General features: G+C 44.8%; 1 protein-coding gene across 1 annotated transcript in view; it reads right to left on the bottom strand.

Moving 5' to 3' along the window:
- The window catches only part of LOC130523571 (NLR family CARD domain-containing protein 3-like), a 218778-nt gene that overhangs the window by 69809 nt on the left and 125759 nt on the right, over positions 1-23210 (bottom strand). The window lies entirely within an intron of this gene.

Genomic DNA, 23210 nt, shown 5'->3' with positions numbered 1-23210 from the left:
ACCAGCTGGGACTCGCCGTCCAATTAAGCTGAGATATGCAAGGCTGTGAACGGATCGCTATGGATATTGTTTTCAGTCTTTAAAAAAAAGCTGAACAGAATCTGCACCTCTACAATTGCTGCTTTTGAGGATATCTTTCTTTAGTTTGTTTAGTTTGTTAAAAAAAAAAATCCAGGTTCTGTTCCCATGTTTGATTGTTCTAGTGTTTTTCTTTTAACACACCTGCATAATTGATGCTCATAATTCTGATTTCTTCTATTAAAAAGCACTGAGCAATATGTCTGATTGCATCTTTTTTATCTCATGTTGGTACTGAGTTTGTTCGGCTTTTATTTGAGTTAATCAGGAGTGTTTTGGCTGTAGAAACTTCTGTTTGAGTAAAAAGGATTTGTTGATGTACCTCATTCACATTCTGTCCAGTGTGAAATCACAGAATCTGAAAACACTGACTTTGATGAGTGTTTAACACCATTACAAGTGTTTAACACCATTTAAACATGAATGTGTGCAGAATATCCAGGTACAGGTGAGTTACTGATGGATATAAATATGACTGAACACTACTAAAGTGTATTCTGCACTTTGTTGTTCTCTGTTTTTTGTCATAACGTCTTCCACCCAGCAGGGGGCAGAATATCCAGGTTTATTGCTCTTTTTCATCCCCACGCACTTGTTTACAATGAGGATGATTTCATTCCTGAGGGCCGTAATGAAAAAGATGAAGGGGAGGAGAGGGGGGAGGGGAGGAAACCATGACCCAGTGGGGTGACAGAGGCCTGTCAGGTGATCATGTTTCTGGACCCCGGCAGCCTCGGCCTATAACAGCATAGCTAAGATGTGACCTAACGATTAGACGACCCCCTAAGTATGATAATTTGTCTGTCTATGATAGTAACTGGAACTACTGAATTAGTAACAATAAGCTTTATCAACGAGGAAGGTTTTAAGTCTGATCTTAACAGTAGAGATGGAGTCAGCCTCCCGTACCTGGACAGGGAGCTGGTTCCACAGCTTGATCATCATACAGGTTGTGCAGTTGTTTGCCGGTTCTCCCTTTTTAAAAGATATCAAAAAAAGACAATTACAGGTGAACTAGGTGACAGTATTGTGCTCAGAAAGGACCATAATTAGCAGTAATGCCAGTTTATACTTTGCTGGACTTAGTTATTGGTTTGCTCCAGGGTTCTTTTGAACATTTCCTGTTCCACTTTTCTGTGGACTGTTTTAAGGTAGTTAAGAGTTAGGAAAGAGGAATAAAGAAGTAGAGACAGCCAAGACAGTTTTGTACTGTAACAGTGGGGCTGTGGGACACTGTGGAATTTTGGGTCATTCCAGATGTAAAAGATGACCATTGTGGGAGATTCGTAGTGATACCTTTGGTGTTGTTTGGTGACAGAGCAGACTTGAGTGGTATTGCAGCGGGGCAACAACTGGCAGTCTCAGAGGTAAAGATGTAAAACAGGAACAGCATCAACAATGAGCACAGATTTCTTTCTGACAATTGATTATGTCAATTAGTGTCAGGTTATGTACCCTGGTCCTACAAGGTGGCAGTGATTAAGCCGTTGCTTAAAAAAACATCACTGGATCCAGATGTATTAGCAAATTATAGGCCAATATCCAACCTTCCTTTTATCTCTAAAGTTCTTGAGAAGGTGGTGGTGACTCAGTTACTGGAGCACCTGCAGAGGAACAGCCTGTTTGAGATGTTTCAGTCAGGCTTTAGAGCTCACCACAGCACAGAAACAGCACTTCTTAAAGTCACTAATGATCTTCTCATAGCTTCCGATCATGGACTGGTCTCTATGCTGGTTTTGCTGGACCCCAGTGCTGCTTTTGATCCAGTTGATCACAGCATCTTGTTACAGAGACTGGAACATGTGATTGGGATTAAAGGGACAGCACTAGACTGGTTTAGATCATATTTATCTGATAGATACTAGTTTGCCCATGTCCATGGCGTTCCGTCCTCATACAGTAGGGTTAGCCATGGAGTTCCTTAAGGTTCTGTACTTGGACCAATCCTCTTCACATTGTACATGCTTCCCTTAGGGAACATTATTCGGCAGCATGGGATAAATGTTCATTGTTATGCTGATGACACTCAGCTTTATTTATCCATGAAACCAGAGGAGACAGAGAAGTTAGTGAAGCTCCAGACCTGTCTTAAAGACATAAAGTCCTGGATGTCTTCAAATTTCCTCCTCCTTAACTCAGGAAAAACTGAGGTCATGGTGTTTGGTCCTAAACCTCTCAGGGCTAGATTAGATCACATGATCACTCTAGATGGTATCTCATTAACATCTAGTCTCTCTGAGGAATCTAGGAGTAACTTTTGATCAAAATCTCTCCTTCAACTCACACATCAAATTAGTCTCTAGAAGTGCCTTTTTCACCTGAGGAACATCACAAAGATCAGGAAGCTGCTGACCCACCATGATGCTGAAAAGTTAGTCCAGCATTTGTTCCTTCCAGGCTGGACTATTGTGATTCTTTATTATCAGGGTGTCCAAACAACTCTTTAAGAAGCCTCCAGCTGATCCAAAATGCTGCAGCCAGAGTTCTGACAGGTATTAACCACAGAGATCACATGACTCCTGTAATGGCGTCGCTTCATTGGCTGCATGTTAAATTTAGAATAATTTTTAAAACCCTTCTTTTGACCTACAAGGTCCTCAGAGGCCTAGCTCCATCCTACCTGGAGGAGCTAGTGATACCTTATCAGCCCAATAGACCGCTCCGCTCTCAGAATGCTGGTCTACTTGTGGTTCCCAGAGTTTCTAGGAGTAGGATGGGGGATTGAGCATTTAGCTACCAGGCCCCCCTGGTATGGAACCAGCTCCCTGTCCAGGTATGGGAGGCTGACTCCATCGCTACTTTTAAGATCAGGCTTAAAACCTACCTCTTTGAAAAAGCTTATTGTTGCTAATTCTGTAGTCCCAGTTACTATCATAGACAGACAAATTATCATACTTAGGGGGTTGTCTAATCGTTAGGTCACATCTTAGCTATGCTGTTATAGGCCGAGGCTGCCGGGGTCCGGAAATATGATCACCTGACAGGCCTCTGTCACCCCACTGGGTCATGGTTTCCTCTCCTTTCCTCCTCCTCGTCAAGCAGACTAGTTATGCTGATTCCTGTGTTTCCCCCTATTCATTTACAGGTATCGCCGCCTTCGGAGCTGCATGATGACCTCCGGCCCAGCTGACCCGTTGTATAGTGTATTTTTGGGTGTGTTCCTGTGCTCTGTGCCTCTCCTCTGCTCTCTCCTCTCCCCCTCCCCCCTTCTCCTCTCCTCTCCTCTCCTCTCCTCTCCTCTCCCTGTCCCTCTCCTCTCCTCTCCTCTCTCTTTACCCAGCCGGCCATCAGCAGGAGGGTCCCCCTACATGAGCCTGGTCCTGCTCAAGGTTTCTTCCTGTTAAAGGGGAGTTTTTCCTGCCACTGTTGCTTGTCTGGGGTCAGGCCCTGGGATTCTGGAAAGCGCCTTGAAACAATTTTGATTGTATAAGACGCTATATAAATAAAGATTGATTTGATTTGATTTAATTTGATTTGATTTTGGTGAATTTGGGCCCTGTATGACAAATGGTTCAGGCTGAGACACGTGTTAAAAATAATTAAGAGAATAATTATTTTTAAAACTCCTGCAGGATAACAGACTGTGGCCCTTGCATCTGTCCTATTTGTCTGAGCCACACCAGACAGTAAGAGATGTGCAGAGAACTTATAGAAAAGCCACAGACTGGAATGGGCCAACAGCTCCTGTGGCAGGTGGAATTTTCTGAGCTGATGCATGAAGTACATCCTCTGCTCTGTTGACAATGATTTCCGTGTTAGTTGACAACTTTAGCTCCTGAGAGGGAAGGTCTCCACAACAGCCAGTGTGTTGTTGAAGATGGTGATGGGGAAAGTTGGAGGTCATCTCCAGATATCAACTGTCTTTGGCCAAGATCAGCTCCAAGAAAAATCCCCAACAAGAAAACTCTTTGGACTTGGAAAAAGCAACTGAATTGTGTCTGTTGACTGATCAATAATTAAAAGTTACTCCCGAGTGTATTGGGTCAGAAAGGAACTGCAAAAAGCACACCAAAAACCAAAAAGTGCAACAGAGCTTTGCACTGAGGTTGCCGACTGTGGCACCATTTTATAAACCCATTTAATAAGGTGTTTTTTGTCTTATTCTTTTAAATAGAGCTCCCAGTAACATCCCAGTGGCAGCTTAATGTTGGGTTTCAGTGATCTTTTCTTTTCTGCCAGATCAATGCCGCAGCAGCCGGCAAGATGATTTTCTGGCCCGAGCGCCCTCACTCATCATGAATCAATTTTAACGCTGACTGGCATAAGATGGCTGGCACTACAATCTGAAACATTTAATCAACAGTGAATTCCGTAAAACCATAACCACATGCACTGGCCCGACTGAGACTTGGCAGCAGCTATGACGCGTCATGGCACAAGTTGGAAAATGCCAATTGAAAATCGCACTCATTCTCATTTGGTTCTGTCCTCATGCCCACAAACTCAGGCGACAAATATGCGCCACCAGACCCCTTTCAAAGAATGACCGTCACACCTGGAACAGGCAACTCAGGATGCACCACAAGCTCAGGTTCCTCTTGGAAAAGATCACAGGAAAAGATCACTTTGTGCACTGGAACAAGCAGAACAATTAAATCTAATCTGCGTACAGGAACAGAATGTCCCATGTCAGGCTTATCAGAAACATGTAAAACTCCACCAACAATACTTTACCTTTGGATTCTCACTTTTACCTCACTCTCCACTATAGACACAAAACCCTCCCTAATGGAATGCCAGTAGGGGTCGAAACCAGATGCATAAGAGTCTCTCTGAAATAAATGACCCCTTGCAGGAGCGACAATGGACCAGCCCAGCACTATAAGGTTGAGGTTTTTGTTTCAAGAAGTTACAGTCCATTTGCGCCCAGAGTTCCTTAAGGCTCTGGATGTTGTAGGGCTGTCGTAGTTGACTCTGCAACATCGCGTGGACATCGGGAGCGGTGCCGCTGGATTGGCAGACCAAGGTGGTAGTCCCTCTTTTTAAGAAAGGGGACCGGAGGGTGTGTTCCAACTATAGGGGGATCACACTCCTCAGCCTCCCTCCTCCTAGTGAGTGAGCTCAAAGATGGAACATGGACCTTTTTGTTAAAAGAATAGTTTTGAGCCACTTCAAGGGGACAATTCACAATTACAAACTTAAACCTTGTATACATGTAGACTGTAAAAAGTGCTACATCCGTAATGTAGATTTAGTACATTTTAAATTCTTGTACTTAACCTAATTTTATTTGTATTTTTTCATAAAAAGTATCAAAATACTTTGCCTCTACTTAACATGCAAAATTATATATATAAGAATTTCTCTGAAATCTTACTGACACATTCTATTTGAGAAATTGAGAATAAGTCTCTTAAACTGAATGACTTTTACGCTTCACTTGATGAAGACACGTTTCCAAACCTCCGGAGGCTAGCACAGAAGATGCTGGCGTTGTTTGGCTCGGCCTACGTGTGTGAGCAGACGTTCAGCGTCATGAATGTCAACAAAGCCCGTCGCAGATCCCAGTTAACAGACCAACACCTCCGATCTATCCAGAGAATTGCCACAACAAAACTACCTCCAGACATTGATGCGCTGGCAAAAAAAGGAGACCAACAACACTGTTCCCACTGAAATTTGTGAGTTTCTCTATTGTGTTTTGAAAAAAGCGAATCGAAAGTGTGTAAGTGCCTCTTTTAATGAAGAGTAATTTGCCCATTTGCGCACAGCAGCGATACATTCTTTTCATTCGGAGCTTCAAGTCAGGGCAATCCGTTCGTCATCTTCTGGAGTTCAACACAAATTGGAAATTATTAAGCTTTTTAATTTTCTTGGTCTTGGTGAAGGCCCAGTCTGGGTAACCACAGGTTTTGAGAGCTGTCTTGATGTGGTCCTGTATCTTCTTCCTGCCTTGGGATGTGGTGGGTATTTCTTTGGCCCAGTGTTGGAGGGTTTTGATCACTCCCAACTTGTGTTCCAGTGGGTGGTAGGAGTCAAACTGGAGGTACTGGTCGGTATGTGTTTTTTTTTTTGTGTTGCTTGTGTCTGTCTGTTTATACTGTTAAAACCTGGGTGGGAGGTTCCATCCCCAGCACCCCTTCTTCCTGTCATTCAGCAGCATTGTTATTGGGCCAATGAGGAGGACTTTGCCTTTGAAAGACCGCTGAGAACCTCTAGAGTTTTTTGTTTTTCCTCAGTTTTCCTCAGTTCTTTTCGTAGATTATTAAATTCATGATTAAGGTCCTCCAGCACCTGCCTGAAGTAACGTTGACGTTTGGTCAGTAGTTCATACTCCTCGTGCAGTTTCTTCTCACTCTTGCGTGCTGAGCGTCTCTGGGTTCTGTGGGTACCAAGCTCAGATTCGACAATGCTGGTTTGCTCCTTCAGGCTGCTCAGATCACGACAAACTTTTGACTTCCATGCGTGCACCCGTTTCAGGTCCTGACGCAGAAGCTCTATTCAGGTGCCAACCTCCTGGCGCTGCTCTCCGATTGGATGGCCTTTGTTGAATTGCTGACCACCAATGTCATCATTTTTTTCAGCTTCTCGGCTGTCTCGCTATCCATGCAACAGTTCCTGACGTAGCTATTGAAACGTTTAGAAAGAGAGGCAATTTTCTCCTGAATGTGAGGGATTTTTTCCTGCTCAGCAGCCTTGGCAATCTCAACTGATTCCAGGAGTTGGTCAAGTTTCTCCTCTCTCATCTTTAACATGTCATATTCCTTCATATAGTCTCGGAATGGGTGGATCCTGTGTTTCATCTCGTTCTCTTTGTCCCTGAGATCTGCAAGCTGTTTTTCGATGCTGGCAAGCTCCTTGGAGTCTTTCTCCATCTTTTTTATTAAAGGCTCCATCCCCTGTGGATCCTGAGCCTTCCTGCCTGCCTGCAGAGTTTCCCACTTGGCTGTCAGCTCTTTGTACAGTGTTAACATTTCACTTTTGTCACTGTTGTGGGCCAGCTCTGCTTCATAATCCTCCTTTCGTTTCACAAGGAGGTCCATCTCCTCTTGGAGTATATCCTTTTTTTTCAGCAGTTCCAAATTTGCTGTTGCCAAAGAGAAATACTCTTTTTGTTTTGAAGGGCACATTGATTCTAAAGCATGCTTAAAGATGTCATTTGTTCTCTGGAGTTTCTTCATGGATTCTTCTACTTCTGCCCTTTTCTTGAAAATATTATTGTTCCTTTCAGTTTCTCTGTCATTCTTGATTTTGAGACGTTTGTATTCTATGTAAAGTTTATTAGCGTCTGTCTGGTATTGGGGTGTCCCAGCAAGCAGATGGTAGTCAGCAACCTGACTCTCCAAGTCCTTAATGTCGTGGGCCAGGGTCTTATTTTGCTCCACAACATGGAGATAGTCAGCTTCATCGATGCTGAATTTTGTGATGTGATTTTCAAGTTTGCTTATCTCTGCGGCTATGTCCTGATTCTTTTCTTGCAGAAGGCCCAAGTAGTAGGTCTTGCTTTTCCGCTGTCTGCAAGGAGCAGAAATAGGCATGCCACTGATGCCCTGGGACACCAACGGTCTGTCAGTAAGGCTAAATGACCCTGAAAGGGCCATTGACTTTCTGCTAATAAAACCAGCAGGACGAGTAGAACTAATCATCGTTGATGTTAGAAAATAATTGAGCAAATTTGAAAAACAATTCAGTACACAGTATATTATATCCCCTGTGGCATATGTAAAGTATGTAGGTTTTACCCTACTTCAATTAGGTAAGTTGAAAAAAACTTTAAAGGTCAAAACCTTCAAAGTTTTTAAAACTCCTTTGATCTAAAACTTGACTGTCCAAGTTGGGAGTGATCAAAACCCTCCAACCACCGGGCCAAAGAAATACGCACCACATCCCGTTCGCATTCGATGTGAAAGATAAAGATTTCTAACTCGTTTGAACTTAAACAATGACATTTCTCATCTGGAGCTCTTGTAAAGTTTTGATCTATGGAAAATATTTATTAGATTCACTATACCCTCACAATGAACACTTATCAACTGAGAAAGACTGTAACTATGCTGTGTTGTCATTTTCCCAAGATTGCATGATTCACAATAAAGAAAAGCTGGAGAAGTTTGATCATATGTGTGACCCAAAATCAAAACATGCAAACAATGCTTTGCTCAGCATGTCCTTGCTTTTTGGTGCAAGACTTCCAGTAGACAATACTGTCACGTGCACTACTGTGTCTGCATCTAGAACCGTTTTGAAGATGTGTGAGACGGACAGTTTTGACGGAGGGGTCCTCCGTAGGCTTGATCATTTGACAGGATCCTTTTAAAGTTGGAAACCTTCAGTTAGGAGAGAAGAAAAACATGAAGAAACACCAAGCACTCACTGCACAATGATGGAGGATTGATTCATTTTTATTTGTTTTTGCGTGCATCTGCTGACAAGTTTGTATTTTACATTTATGCATTATTTTTTATATTTAGAGTTTCTTTTCAAATGCATTACATGAATAGCCCAGGACCCCCTCATGATGAAAAACAACATTGGTGCCAAGTTTCCTTTGCCCGGATGCGGGTCACCGGGGCCCCCTCCTGGAGCCAGGCCTGGGGGTGGGGCACGTTGGCGAGCGCCTGGTGGCCGGACCTCTGCCAATGGAGTTTGGCCAGGCACAGCCCAAAGAGGCAACATGGGACCCCCTTCCCGTGGGCTCACCACCTGCAGGAGGAGTCAAGGAGGTCGGGTGCATTGTGTTTTGGGTAGCGGCCAAAGGCAGGAACCTTGGCAGTCTGATCCCCAGCTGCATAAACTGGTTTTAGGGACATGGGATGTCACCCCTCTGGTGGGAAAGGAGCCTGAGTTTGTGCGCGAGGTTGAGAAGTTCCAACTCGGCCTCACCTCGACCCATGGCAAGGGCTCTGGAACCAGTCTTCTCGAGAGGGGTTGGACTCTCTACCACTCTGGAGTTGCCGATGGTGAGAGGCGACAGGCAGGGGTGGCAATCCTCGTTGCTCCCTGGCTCAGTGCCTGTATATTGGAGTTTACCCCGGTGGATGAGAGGGTAGCCTCCTTTCGCCTTTGGGTGGGGGGGCGGATCCTGACTGTTGTTTGTGCCTATGGTCCAAACAGCAGTTCAGCATATCCACCCTTTTCGGAGTCCTTAGATGAAGTGCTGGAGGGGGCGTAAGGATCCCCTAAAATGGCGCCGGTCAAGTGAGACGCGTATGAATGAGGCTTACTTTAAACTGCAGGACATCGAATATGCGGCTGAAAATGGCAATCGAGCAATCTTAGTGTTTTCGCTATTCGCTATAGAACTGAGACTGCGCCTTTAACTACAGTGCGCTTTATGGTCGTGAACATACGGTAATATAACATACTTTAGCTTGCAATGTAAGTTGCTTCATTACTGTAGCTTTACCTTTAACAAAGTGGTCACTGTATCTCGGGCATCTCCCAACACTAATTTGACTATTCTGCTTTACAGTATTTCAAATGAAATAAAGATCTTTTTCCCAAAGTTTAGATCAAACTTTTACTTAGGACATGGTACTTTTATCAACTACCAAGTACCTAAATCTACAATTTTCATTCCCTTTCTTACTTTCTAAATTTCTCATCGCTACGAATGCAAAGTATCTCATGCCATACTTGATTATCACAACACCCCTGTCATCTATCATCATTTTGATTCCTTACAGTATTTAACAATAGTGTCAAACTGTCCCTTTCTTGTGCTGCTTTGGCGACAGCTCACTGAAACTCTGGTTGCTGTTGTTTCCTTGACCATGATGATTTCCTGTGGCAGCTACATCTGTGTCTTGCCTCTCCATTGTGACACTATACATCCAGAAACACGAACTGTAACATTGTCCTAATTCTTCAACACTATTACAATGGCATCAACAGCCATTTAATGGAAGTGTAAATGATACTCAACACGTCTGACTGAGGCATCTTTTTTTAATGTATCAGAAAATTAACATTGAAATTAACATTACATTCTGTTGTGCACCTTAAGAGTGTTCTTATCATCGGCTTCAAATCCATTGAAGGTCACCTATTCTTTATACTGCTTTCCTGGGTCGACCCACCTTGGCTCGGCATTTGTTAAAAAAAAATATTTTAAAAAATGTTGAAGGCTCTGCTGTGGAGGCCTTTTGATTTACCAGCTCAATCTTCGCTTAGCTGCTGAGTTCTCTGCTCAAGCCGAGCCTGCAGCATCTGGACCTCCTGGTCCTTCACAAATAACTGAGCCAGAAGCTTGTGGACTTTACTGCATTTCCTTTGCAACATTGACACTGAGGCGGAAAGAGCTTCCAATCCAGTAGAGTTTTTCTCCTGAAGCCGCTCGTTCTTTGCCCTTTGAAGCTCCACATTTTTTGTTTCAGCCAACTCTTTCTTTAGATCTGACACCTGCTTCTGCAGCGACAAAATCTGAAGCGCTGTTGAAGCTGTGGAGGCCTTTTGATTTATCCGCTCAATTTCGTTGGTCAGCTCTTGAGTTCTCTTCTCAAGCTCAACCTGCAGCGTCTGGACCTCCTGGTCCTTCGCAAGTAGCTGAGCCTGGAGTTTGTTGACCTTGCAGAGCTTCCCTCGGACCATGGACTCTGTTGCTGAAAGAGCTTCCATTGCACTCCAGTTTTTCTCCCGAAGCTGATTGTTTTTTGTCCTTTGAAGCTCCACAAAGTCTTTGGCCTCGGCCAGTTCATTCTGCAGATCTGACACCTGCTTCTCCAGTGACAAAATCTGAAGCTCTGTTGAAGACTCTGTTGTGGAGGCCTTTTGAGTGATCAGCTCAATTTTGTTGGTCTGCTCTTGAGTTCTCTTCTCAAGCTCAACCTGCAGCATCTGGACCTCCTGGTCCTTTGCAACTAGCTGAGCCTGGAGTTTGTTGACCTTGCAGAGCTTCCCCCAGACCATGGACTCTGTTGCTGAAAGAGCTTCCATTGCACTCCAGTTTTTCTCCCGAAGCTGATTGTTTTTTGTCCTTTGAAGCTCCACAAAGTCTTTGGCCTCGGTCAGTTCGTTCTGCAGATCTGACACCTGCTTCTCCAGTGACAAAATGTGAAGCTCTGTTGAAGTCTCTGCTGTGGAGGCCTTTTGAGTTATCAGCTCAATTTTGTTGGTCAGCTCTTGAGTTCTGTTCTCAAGCTGAACCTGCAGCGTCTGGACCTCCTGGTCCTTTGCAACTAGCTGAGCCTGGAGTTTGTTGACCTTGCAGAGCTTCCCCCAGACCATGGACTCTGTTGCTGGAAAGAGCTTCCATTGCACTCCAGTTTTTCTCCCGAAGCTGATTGTTTTTTGTCCTTTGAAGCTCCACAAAGTCTTTGCCTCGGTCAGTCGTTCTGCAGATCTGACACCTGCTTCTCCAGTGACAAAATGTGAAGCTCTGTTGAAGTCTCTGCTGTGGAGGCCTTTTGAGTTGTCAGCTCAATTTCGTTGGTCAGCTCTTGAGTTCTCTTCTCAAGCTGAACCTGCAGCGTCTGGACCTCTTGATCCTTCGCAACTAGCTGAGCCTGGAGTTTGTCTACTTCACTGCATTTCCTTTGCAACATTGACACTGAGGCGGAAAGAGCTTCCAATGCAGTAGAGTTTTTCTCCTGAAGCTGCTCGTTCTTTTTCCTGTGAAGCTCCACAGAGTCTTTTTTCTCAGCCAGCTCTTTCTTAAGATCTGACACCTGCTTCTCTTCATTGCTCAGCTCTTGAGTTCTCTTCTCAAGCTCAGCCTGGAGCTTCTGGATGTGCTGGTCCTTCACATCTACCAGAGACTGAAGTTCATGGACTTTGTCGAGGTTCCTTTGAACCATGGACTCTGTGGCTAAATTTATCTGTTTCAGGACACCCATCAAACTGACTGCCGTGGCTTCTGAATGGGTCAGGTTAACCAGACCAGAGATTAGCCTTGTTAACTTTTCCTCTGTGTCAGACTCCCTCCTCTTTCCACTTTGTTTCCACCCATTCATGTTGGTATTTATTCCACTTTCTGCCATGTCAAAATCCCTCAGATCCTCTTCCGACTGTGAAAATTCCATCATTTGCATAGTTTTAACTATAGAGAAAAGCAGTCACAACTTTACTAATATGCTAGTTTATGGTATTTGAGCTAATTTAAAGATATTCCCTGGGTTTTCCTTCATTTCAGCTTGATTTTTTTTGTAATGTTTAAAAAAACTTCATGGCCTTGTTTTAGAAAAAGCTTTGTTAATTTTAGATGTAATGAACATGAATTTAGAAAAAAATTAAACCCAGACAATTTCACAGAAATTGTGATCTCATAGAGAATATGTATCTTGATATTGTGTCTCTATGAAATGTCTTACCTTGTGTTTTGTAATTCATGCGGTCATGTTGACTATGTGTAGAGAGCGCAGTTGTAATACAATGTGTTGCTTTGATTCAAAGTACCTTTGACCTTTGAATGAGAAAATGTCAAAGATTCTTTGATCCTTCTTATCCCTCAAACAGTTATTATTGGGACGCAAACGATAACAAAAAAGGAGACTGGTCAGGTCCACCCAGATGTGTGCTACACTCCATCCACAATAAGGATGTGAAAGAAAAACACTGAAACACACAGGCACAGACCACAGACAAGGAATTGACAGCATTAGAGGGTCGTCACAAATTCACAACACACCATTACAGAGTGAGACGCCCATTTTGGTGAATTTGGGCCCTGTACGACAAATGGTTCAGTCTGAGACATGTGTTAAAAATAATTAAGAGAATAATTATTTTCAAAACTCTTGCAGGATAACAGACTGTGGCCCTTTCATTTTACACAGTGGCTCATGGAATAAAATAAGTTGATTACTGAATAAATCTATGTGTATATTTTACAGAAGGATGGGTATTGCCAAAAATGGACAGAATTTGGTCTTTATCGGGGTAATGGACAGCAGGGAAAAAAATGTATCTGGTGTTGTTGTGGTTCTTGAACGCAACTCGTTTCTTCCCTCCTCCCTTCACCTGCAGGAGCGACTGCCAGGGGTGGGCCGATCCCTGGGGAGCACTGAGCGGCTGACGCACCTGCAGCTCGTTGCGTTGATTCGGCAGCTACTTAAACTCCCCTCTCTTTGCCATTTTGCAGTGTCCCCTCTTATGACAGTAGTTATAGACATGTTCCGAACCTTAAAAATCACCATTTTCCTTATTTTTTTGCTGTTGGGGAACCTGTAACCATGTCTCATCCGAGGCTTACCAAAATTGCCCGTGGCTGAGTGCATATTTGCCAGCGAGAACAGCTGCCTCAGTTGCTGTTTGCACTTTTTGCTCAATGGCATACGTCGGCTAAAGCCACAGTGCATTTTGAGCTACAATTTTTTGCCCTGAAATTAATGTCTTTATATAAGATGTAATAGCAGTGCTATTAAAAGAGAGGATTTTTATGACCTACCAGTGCAAATATGAAGATGTGTTTTTCAGCTTTTTTAGAATAAAAGTAATTAATCAATTCCCACACCAGACTCTTGTCCATTCCACATGTGTAACATATGTGAGTAAAAATGTAAACCTTCAATTTCATAAACTGAAAAGGGTAGTCACCATTGACAAATGGTTCTGTTTCATGTCTTATTTTAGCATTCAGTCCAAACAGACATAGGGATGTGCACATTTGGCAAAGAAACACCATTACATTTACAGAAATAGTGCACCTACTCTGCATCCTTATTTTACAAGATACACTAATTTGAAAGTCAAAAAGTAAAGATTGGTGATCATAAACGGACCTCTGACTTCAAACAAAGCATTCAGTTGTATAATAATTTTTTTTACCAATACTTTTTTAAATTTCAAAACATTTTTCAACAAGACACGAAAAGCAAATCTCTAGCATTTCGTAAAGTATCTTATTTATTTATATAAGAGGGTATCTATCTAAAGGATTTCTCCAGTAGCCAGTTGGCTTCTGAACACCTTTACATAAACAATCATCATTGGTCTGAACAATAACCTGTTATTGTTTGAATCACCTGGTTTTGTTAAAAAACCATGCAAATACAGAAGCCAGACAAATTCCTCAAACTGCAGACTTTCAATAAACAAGTTGACAGATCAGGGGGGCCGTTCTTCCCAATCACACCTCTCCAGGTCACACTGTCATTGCCAACGTGAGCATTGAAGTCACCCAGGAGGACGAGGGAGCCCCCAGAAGGGGCACTCTCCAGCACTCCCTCTAAGGACTCCAAAAAGGGTGGATACGCTGAACTGCTGTTTGGACCATAGGCACAAACAACAGTCAGGATCCGTCCCCCCACCCGCAGGCGAAGGGAGGCTACCCTCTCATCCACCGGGGTAAACTCCAATACACAGGCACTGAGCTGGGGAGCAACCAGAATTGCCACCCCTGCCCGTCGCCTCTCGCCATCGGCAACTCCAGAGTGGTAGAGAGTCCAACCCCTCTCAAGAAGACTGGTTCCAGAGCCCTTGCCGTGCATCGAGGTGAGGCCAACTATATCTAGTCGGAACTTCTCAACCTCGCGCACCAACTCAGGCTCCTTTCCCACCAGAGAGGTGACATTCCATGTCCCTAGAGCCAGTTTGTGCAGCCAGGAATCAGACCGCCAAGGTCCCTGCCTCCGGCTGCTACCCAAAACACAATGCACCCGACCCCCTTGGCCCCTCCTGCAGGTGGTGAGCCCACGGGAAGGGGGTTCCATGTTGCCTCTTCGGGCTGCGCCCGGCCGGACTCCATGGGCAGAGGTCCGGCCACCAGGCGCTCGCCAACGTGCCCCACCCCCAGGCCTGGCTCCAGGAGGGGGCCCCGGTGACCCGCATCCGGGCAAGGGAAACTTGGCACCAAAGTTGTTTAGCATCATTAGGGGGTCCTGGGCTACGCTTTGTCTGGTCCCTCACCTAGGACCTGTTTGCCATGGGTGGCCCTACCAGGGGCATATAGCCCCAGACAACGGAGCTCCTGGGATCATTGGGACACGCAAACCCCTCCACCACGATAAGGTGGCAGCCCAGGGAGGGGCCCTGATCTGAACCCGAGTGGTGTTTTGTTATTGGACTTCTGTGCTCGTCTCAGATTGTCCATAACGAACACCTTGTTCAGACATAAAGGTGTCCACATGTGCACTTGGCACCAGGACGCCTTAGGCCGCAGATCGATGATCGACTTTGTGGTTGTGTCATCGGATTTGCGGCCGCATGTACTGGACACTCGGGTGAAGAGAGGGGCGGAGCTGTCAACTGATCACCACCTGGTGGTGAGTTGGCTCCGATGGTGGGGAAGGATGCCGGACAGACCTGGCAGGCCCAAACGTGTTGTGAGGGTCTGCTGGGAACGCCTGGCAGAGTCCCCTGTCAGAAGAAGCTTCAACTCACACCTCCGGGAGAGCTTTGACCATGTCCCGGGGGAGGCGGGGGACATTGAGTCCGAGTGGACCGTGTTCCGTGCCTCCATTGTTGAGGCAGCTGACCGGTGCTGTGGCCGCAAGGTGGTTGGTGCCTGTCGTGGCGGCAATGCCCGAACCCGCTGGTGGACACCAGCGGTGAGGGATGCTGTCAAGCTGAAGAAGGAGTCGTATCGGGCCTTACTGGCCTGTGGGACTCCTGAGGCAGCAGATGGGTACCGGCGTGCCAAGCGGAGTGCAGCTACGGCGGTTGCCGAGGCAAAAACTCGGGCATGGGAAGAGTTCGGTGAGGCCATGGAGAACGACTTTCGGACGGCCTCGAAAAGGTTCTGGACCACCATCCGGCGTCTGAGGAGGGGAAAGCAGTGCACTGTCAACACTGTGTATAGTGGTGATGGTGTGCTGCTGACCTCAACTCAGGATGTTGTGGATCGGTGGAAGGAATACTTCGAGGACCTCCTCAATCCCACCAACACGCCTTCCAGTGAGGAAGTAGGGCCTGGGGACCTGGAGATGGGCTCTCGTATCTCCGGGGCTGAAGTTGCCGAGGTAGTTAAAAAACTCCTCGGTGGCAAGGCCCCGGGGGTGGATGAGATCCGCCCAGAGTCCCTTAAGGCTCTGGATGTTGTAGGGCTGTCGTGGTTGACTCGACTCTGCAACATCGCGTGGACATCGGGGGCAGTGCCGCTGGATTGGCAGACCGGGGTGGTAGTCCCTCTTTTTAAGAAGGGGGACCGGAGGGTGTGTTCCAACTATAGGGGGATCACACTCCTCAGCCTCCCTGGTAAGGTCTATTCAGGGGTACTGGAGAGGAGGGTCCGCCGGATAGTCGAACCTCGGATTCAGGAGGAGCAATGTGGTTTTCGTCCTGGGCGTGGAACAGTGGACCAGCTCTACACCCTCAGCAGGGTCTTCGAGGGTGCATGGGAGTTTGCCCAACCAGTCCACATGTGTTTTGTGGACTTGGAGAAGGCATTCGACCGTGTCCCTCGGGGGGTCCTGTGGGGGGTCCTCCGAGAGTATGGGGTGTCGGGCCCGCTGATACGGGCTGTCCGCTCCCTGTACGATCGATGCCAGAGTTTGGTCCGAATTGCTGGCAGTAAGTCGAACTCGTTTCCGGTGAGGGTTGGCCTCCGCCAGGGCTGCCCTTTGTCACCGATTCTGTTCATAATTTTTATGGACAGAATTTCTAGGTGCAGTCATGGTGTTGAGGGGATCTGGTTTGGTGACCTCAGGATCGCGTCTCTGCTTTTTGCGGATGATGTGGTCCTGTTGGCTTCATCGGCCCGTGACCTCCAACTATCACTGGATCGGTTCGCCGCCGCCTGTGAAGCGGCTGGGATGAGAATCAGCACCTCCAAATCCGAGGCCATGGTTCTCGACCGGAAAAAGGTGGAGTGCCTTCTCCGGGTAAAGGAGGAGATCCTGCCCCAAGTGGAGGAGTTTAAGTACCTCGGGGTCTTGTTCACGAGTGGGGGAAGAATGGAGCGGGAGATCGACAGGCGGATCGGTGTGGCGTCCACAGTAATGCGGACTCTGCACCGGTCCGTTGTGGTGAAGAGAGAGCTGAGCCGAAAGGCGAAGCTCTCGATTTACCGGTCGATCTTCGTTCCTACCCTCACCTATGGTCATGAGCTTTGGGTCATGACCGAAAGAACAAGATCACGGGTACAAGCGGCTGAAATGAGCTTCCTCCGTAGGGTGGCTGGGCTCTCCCTTAGAGATAGGGTGAGAAGCTCTGCCATCCGGGAGGAGCTCGGAGTAGAGTCGCTGCTCCTCCGCGTTGAGAGGAGCCAGATGGGGTGGCTTGGGCATCTAGTCAGGATGCCCCCTGGACGCCTCCCTGGTGAGGTGTTCAGGGCATGTCCCTCCGGTAGGAGACCCCCGGGGAGACCCAGGACACGTTGGAGAGACTATGTCTCTCGACTGGCCTGGGAACGCCTGGGGATCCCTCCGGATGAGCTGGAGGAGGTAGCTGGGGAGAGGGAAGTCTGGGCTTCTCTCCTTAGGCTGCTGCCCCCGCGACCCGACCCGGATAAGCGGTAGAGAATGGATGGATGGATGGAAGTTGACAGATCATATAGTTGGATCTCTAAGAAGAAGGTAATACTCCAGATGTCTCTGAGGCATTCATAAAAATGTCTCTCATCTCACCACAATGGGCATCTATAAGACAAACAGCTGTAAATGGTTTGGATGCAAAAACAAAAGCCATCAAGCTGGGAGAAAGAGAAGGCTGTTGTATTTGGCCGACTCCTTCATGATCTGTCAACTATAAACTTGGCAACTAAACCTGAAAGGAATGATGTCTTCTGTGCACATGCAAACTCCCAGCCTGACTCAGATGATGTGGTGAACAAGGAGCTGAACGGTGGCTGAATTCCATAGACTTTGATTTGTCATCAACACACTCACTATTAAAGATATATGGAGTATACAACGGACTTATTTTTCCTTTAGGATTTTCTCTCATTATCCTCCAACCATTTTTGTGTCTGGAAAATCAAACAATACCAAAGTCATCCAAGATCATGAGGGCTGCTAAGGTTCCTGTACAAAGTTCTTTATTACATTATTCTTTATTAAACAGTGGTACTAAAGTGGAGGTGGGAATGACATAAAACAAGTTGAGGGGGCTGAAGGGAGTATGGTTACTGGAGGCCGACAAGCAGTTTAGTCTTGCTCTCGACTGGGAAGCAGAATACGATGGTTATCTTCTTCTTCTTCTATTGGGGCATTACTGGGCTGGACTGGTGTGTTAGATATGACATTAGCAGAAAAGACAACCAAGAACAAAAGAACCTTTAGTTTAGACAGTCCTCCTTGACTACACACCATACAAGAGCCCTGCTATCTATAGATTTGCTATCGAGAATAAATACATGTTGAACAGTTTCTGGTTGAGAACACCGTCTACATTTCCCTGTTGCTTGGATTAATATCTTCTTGACCGCTTTATCCCTGTCAAGGTCAGGGGGAGGGTGCTATCCTATCCCAGCTGCATATGGGTGATATATCCAACTTGGGAAAAAATATTCAAAATGAACTCAATGATGATGCATTTGTCAAAAGATTGTGGAGGCAACAACCAATGAAGTTTGACAGAGCAAATACTTGTCAATCATTTTGGATTGTACTCCTGATTTGAGCCACAAAGCGTAACAGTCATCAATTCACGTGATGCAGTTGAGGACATCCCATAAATAAAATAACATTTTGTGGAGTTCCTTGAGATTCAGGAGTCCACTGGAGAATGCCTTTCAACCCTTCTTCTTAAGAGATTTGAAGAGATAAGCACCCCATTTGAAAAGTGAAGAAGACACTCTTGTGATAACTCCATCACATCCATCTTTAAAAAACATGTAACCAAACACTGTAATCCTGATCAAATACAAGCCGGGAGAGTCAAATAACCAGTCTAGTGGCTGTAAAGTACCAGACAGCAAAAGTCAGAGATGCACTTGTAGAGGTCAGGCACAATGCCCCAGACCTTGAAATATTGAAGCGCAATCTCTGGCTGAAGAGGCTGGATCCTACAGCTTCTCAGTCTCTGCTGTGGTATGGCATGATATCCTGACCAACATTCGGGATGTCAGCAGATTATTACAGTCAGAGACAATGCAGAGTGATGTCATAGTTGCCCTTCTTAGGAAAACAGAAGTGTCTCTTTTCAGCTACAGAGACACTGGATGTACTTGTGAGAATTAAGAGAAGGTTCTCCTATGAAGCACCAGACCAGGAATTGTCATTGCCTAAGGAAAATGGAATTTCCCTTTTCAGTGTGGCAGTGGATGTCGCTATTGTGTCCTGGCAGGAAATGTTTCAGACTTTGGGTGAAATTGGGAAGATGTTTTGGTGTACTTGTCAACCTCCCTCACCTGTCCAATGAAGAGCTGAGAAAACAATGTGAAACACTGAGATCAGGGTGGCAACCTGGGCTGCGAGCTAATGAGATGAGCCAGATTTGGTATCGTCATTCTTATTTCAGCTCATTATTTACAAAGCAAAAGAGGGCTGCTAATCTATTTGCTGTAAAATTAAATATAAAAATATTAATTCCATTGAAATTTGACATACCGTATTTTCACAACCATAAGCCGCACCGTACTATAGGGTGCTCCTTCAATTAACGGCCTATTTTAGAACTATTTTCATACACAGGGCGCACCGTGTTATAAGGCGCATAGCATAGAAACTGCGTAGTGCCTGTGGTTTCATGACGCATTCATTAGATCGAGCTGCGCTAAAAGGAATGTCAATAAAACAGTCAGATAAGTCATTCAAACTTTATTAATAGAATACAAACAGGCGTTCTTACAACTCCATTCACTCCCAAAATGAATAAACAGCTGTTTTATTATTTTTCCCGAGTGACGTAGTGTTTTCGCGTAACACAGTTCTTTTAATAACGAAAGTGGCCAGCTTTTCTTGGTAGTCTTCAGGCAGTTGCTGCGAAACACTCGTTTGTGTGCGGATGGAGAGGTGGCGTCTTTTCATAAACCGAAAGCACCAAGAAGGACCGCCTCTAAAATCATTTATCTTCAGTTCGTCTGCTAGCGCTGTTGCCTTCATTCGAATAGTGACTGTAGAGACACTTCTACTTGCTGCTCTCTGTTCAACAACCCACTGTTCGAGTTTGTCCTTCAACTGTGGCCATCTTGCTTTGTTTCCTCGGAAGCTCCGTTGAGTCTTCTTTACCTGGCGCAAGTCGTCTTGTTGCTTCCTCCACTTCCGCACCATTGATTTGTTCATGTTAAATTCTCTTGTCGCTGCTCTATTTCCGTGTTCAACTGCGTGACTGATAGCCTTCAGTTTGAACTCTGCGTCGTAAGCGTGTCTCTTGCAAGGAGCCATTTTGGGGTCTTTACAGACAGAAATGGTTTGGGACTGGACTAGAATTCCTATTTATCGCTCTTACTGCTGTTACTTCGGCCACGCCTACTGACTACGGTAGCCGCGATTAACCAATATTACCGTAATCCATACAAAAGGCGCACCGGGTTAAAAGGCGCACCGTCAATTTTTTAGAAAATTCTAGGCTTTTAGGTGCGCCTTATAGTTGTGAAAATACGGTACTATTGTTGATTCTCACTTAGTGAATGAGTACTGTAGTAAAATACAGGGAAATTCTACCTTTCAAGGATGGTTGACAACCCTTCAGTAGCAGTACAGTGTATTCAGGAGTGGGCAGAAGAGTACAGGCCCTCGGGAAGGCAGGCATCCAGACACAGTGAGCCCCATCATGGCTGGCTGGTCAAAAGTCGGGCACCCACTACTGAAGAAGCATGAGAACATCAAAGTATGCTACACATCACTTAAAAGAAGACATTTTTGAACATTTTAGCTATTATCATGATACTAAATGTAAAATTGTTGATTTCCTCCTATATGTTGGATCTAGTTCATAATTTGGTTCTGAAAACATAGCACAAGTTCCTGGGCTTTTATTTTAGTACATCCCATTACTGGCAGTGTACATTTGCTTATTAGTTAAATATTTAGGTACAGATTGGGTTCAGTTAGAGATTTGCACCATTGATGACAACACATTATTAAATAAACTAGAACACTGTGGCTATGGGGGGGGCTTTTTAACAAGCAGGCAAAAGTTTGCACAAAGAGGTGACCACAAATCCGAGTAGCTGGACATTACATGCGGAGTACCACAGGGGTCTGTATTAGCTTTGATATAGCGTTAATTATCAATGATAAAATTGCTGCTAATTGCTAATATTTTCTGCTCTGGGGAGAATCTGCCGCAGATTCTGAAGGTGAAAACAACAGAAATGAGCAAATGAAAACTGGTTTGATGGAAAAGGAAAATCTTTAAAACTGAGCAAAACAAAAGGCGACGCTGTTTGGAAGAAATAAAATGCTCGAGTAGAAGTACAAATAGAAAATACAGACAGAAAGAATAGATGAAAAGAAAATTCTCAGTGTCATCCTGGACCATAAAAGCTGCTGGAAGCCCCATGCAAATCACGCATGAGCCCAACTTTACGCTGTAATTCGAGGGCCAATTAGACATTAACTGCACAAAATCAGAATTCACTAAACTCTTCACTGTTCGTACTGCATTTATCTTAGATCTGGGGAAGTATCTACGCTTACATCTACAGCTACACGCTAGCGCTCTGCAGCTGAAAACGGAAAATCCAGGACGATAAATAATGCAGAAGATTCAGAGGTCACGCAAACCCAATATTTATCAAATCACAATCACTGAAATTTATGGGTCTGGTCAAGTTTAAAACAGCCCAAATACTGTTCAAAGCGAAAAATAATCTGCTGCCATAAAACATCCAGTGAAGGTTTATAGACAGAGAGGGAGGTTCTAATCCAAACTTAAAAAACACAGGGTCAGAACAACATTGGGAGGTGTGTGTGGATCAAAAATAAATCCAAACATTTCGCAACATCACTAGTGTGTGAAATATATGTGTATATGTGGATATTTCTGTGGTATGCAGATTTTAGATATTTATATGGCCATTTGTACATCAATGTTATTAGATATAAATCTTACTCCTTCTCCAAACATGTGGGTATACGAGGATTTGTTGGGATTTGTTCTAGCAACCTGCTGCCTGTTGATACGCTAGAATTTATTCCACGCAGGTGCTTTGAAGATGACAAAAGGCTGGCTGCTCAGGATAGGCTGCTCCCTACATCCACCTTCACCATTCTATCGACTAAGATGCTATCTACAAGTGAAAGAAGTTGCAGAAAGAATTTTACTCACAGATTTTGATAAAACTCTGTCATATTTATTGATTTTCTCGCTTTTTCTCTGATGTTTTCCAACTGCTCAGTATGAACTCCCAGATTTATGGAATTCCCTGATGAACAAATGGTTTTGTTACTGAAGCGATCATTAGCTGATGGTAACTGCAAATGGGATCAAACACCAGTGTCCCACCACAATAGGACACAGACTGAAGCCTGCCTGCTATTGAGGGAAATTATTCCGTTGATAGGCTTTTTTAGTGGACATTAAAAGCTGACAAGGTGCATAACATTTGACACAACCGTGTCGCTGACCTTTCATTTGAATATCGTGGTTGAGACAGTGTATATACATATAGAAATATTAGTGTTTATGCTGCTGATACAGAAAAAATGTCTCGGTCAAAAACAACCAAGCAAACAAACAAACAAAAAACCGTCAAATTCAAGATAAAGATATCTACAAACAGGAGTAAACTTTGCTCCCAGCTTACCCCTTACAAAAAGGCCCTGAGCATTTATAGGTAATTACGCAGGCTAAATAAGACCGCTGAAGACATATCTGTTCAAAATACTGAATTTTTCTGCTGGAACATAAAGTGATGCAAGGTGTGAAGCAACAGGTTAAATTATTAATGTAGATTTGGGGTCAGGACTCAAGTGACAAATGAGGAAAAGCAACTAATGCACATTGACTTTAGCAAATGGAGTTAGTCTTACATCATCGCCTTTGATCAGCTGTCAAATAATATTAACTTTGGAGCGCGGCAGCAACAAAGCGAAGCGTTTTCTCGGAAACTAAGAAAAAAATGCTCAGTTCACATTAAACCCAACTGGAGGAACATCTGGTGAAAATCAATTCACACCAACCTCTGCACTTATGTCACCGTGTGGTATTATTTACTGCTCTGACAAAACCAGTCAACAACCACTATCAAAGCCATTACTGTTGTAGGGATAAGAAGAAACAGGTGCATCTGAAGTCATTATGCATTTGCTGTAATTGAAGCAACTCCTTCTTCCTTGCTGGGGATATATGTCTCGAAAGAATAGCATCACAGTTTATCTCCTTAAAGTTGAATCTCTGGGCTAGAGAGAAATACACATGTGATGTTGGAA

The sequence above is a fragment of the Takifugu flavidus genome, chromosome 4, assembly GCF_003711565.1.
Source record: "Takifugu flavidus isolate HTHZ2018 chromosome 4, ASM371156v2, whole genome shotgun sequence".
Lineage (NCBI taxonomy): Eukaryota > Metazoa > Chordata > Actinopteri > Tetraodontiformes > Tetraodontidae > Takifugu > Takifugu flavidus.
The sequence above is the reverse complement of the archived record's forward strand: the minus strand, read 5'-3'. Positions and strand labels throughout refer to the sequence as shown.